A 1913-nucleotide genomic window follows, 5' to 3' on the forward strand; every position below is an offset into this window, starting at 1 on the left:
GAAGTTGATACCATGTGAAACATCAACTGGAGCACCAACGCCTTCATCTCCCTTGTGTGTGTCATCTTTGGACTTCCAAGGGTGTGCAGACCTACTAGATGGCTTATTATACTCCATTATTGTATTTTTGGGTTGAATATATGACCTTCTTGCATTTATAGCCACCTGCTCTAGTTGGTACGCCACATTCATCAGAATCATCTAACTTTTTCACACTCTTCCCACCTATTATTTTCAGGAACTATACCGACAAGACATGCTCAACAAACTCAGACAACGGGAACACATGGGAGCTCATTGCTGCCACATATCCTAGTACTCCTTTGTGTCGCTTGAGCCATCAAATTAATTTGGACAAAATGGCGGTTATCAAATGTATTCATGGTCATGCTATATTCTCCCCTATAGATCCCTGGTCACTATGGACATTTTCACTCATACTACGATTGTATCTCCACCTTGCTAATTGATTCAACCCTACAATAGAACCTTCATATCTCCAGAAGCATCGCCGAATTCATACCTATTTGTCAACGGCCTGCACTCCATGTACGCGTGGTGATTTGGAAGCCCCTCTTGGTTACACTCCGATTTCCTATATTCACATTAGATCCAAGAGATGGTGGCTTTCAAAGGCCAGGTCAATACGAGGATACATCAACAGATGTACAACATGCTTTATGCACACAAGTTTCTGGTTGAGGTACTAAAAGTCGCTTACGGCGATTATATGGAACCGCTCATGCTTCATAGAGATTTGGTGGCTTGTGAAACACATTCTCCAAGATGGTTGTAACGGGGCAGCCTTCTCCAACGACTTTTCAACTGAACCTGCAAAGTACGTGAGGTTAAAGATTGAGGCTAGAAAAATGGGTGTTCTTCTTCGGGGAGAAACTTATTAGCAATGCTTAGTGAACCTAGAGAGGATGGGGTTATGAGGTGGCCATATCTACCAGTTGGATGAAAATTCTCGAGTATTTTCAGTTGGGAGATAGAAACTTAATTTATTCATCTCATGACACATGGCCTCTTCCTCCCCCTTCGCTCCACCTCGCATCGACCACCCTAACTCTCCCTAACTAACTGTAGACAATGCATTCAAGCAACTCTATGCGCCCATATCCAATATTCTACTATAAATGACAAAATATAGTAGGAAATGAATAAAAATATGTATATCCATATTTAAAATATGTTCACCTCATATTTTTACTATGGACATCACATATTCTAGAAGAATTCATCACCAATTTAAACAAAATGTTCATCACATATTTGAAAGAGTGTCATGTATAAATATGATTTATTATATAAATACATAAACAAAAAATGTTAATCTAGTATTTCTAAAATATTTATTGCATATTATAAAAGTGTTTATCATGTATTTGGAGAATGTTCATCACATATTTGAATTATGTATAGTTAAAATTAATGTAATAAAATTTCATGCATGAGAAAAAAGAAACGAAAATTGTTCAACTCATATTTGAAAAATCTTCATGGATAAAAACTTATATTCATGTCATAAAGCTAGAAAAGTACAAAAAATATATAGATAAACAAAAAAATGAACGGGAAAAGGAAACAAAGAAAGGCTAAACCAGAAAAACAAAAAAGTCATTTAAACACACAAGAAAAAAGGGGAAAAGGACGACCATGGCACGTCTTACGCTATCCGCGGACTATCCCCCTATTGGTGCTAGGAGTAGGTTTCATTGGGATCCTTATACTGAGCCTGACCTTCTCAACAAGGTTGTAGCCGAAAAATTACAAATTTTGGTTTTTTTATTTGTATGACATGTATAAATTTTGCTCTTTACTAATGGGTCTTGTATAACGTTGATGCATTTTGCGTGTTCTGGACATTAGACTTTGTTCACCTTAAAGACACGAAAAGAGAGCCTACACAT

Source organism: Triticum dicoccoides, chromosome 4A, assembly GCF_002162155.2.
Source record: "Triticum dicoccoides isolate Atlit2015 ecotype Zavitan chromosome 4A, WEW_v2.0, whole genome shotgun sequence".
NCBI lineage: Eukaryota > Viridiplantae > Streptophyta > Magnoliopsida > Poales > Poaceae > Triticum > Triticum dicoccoides.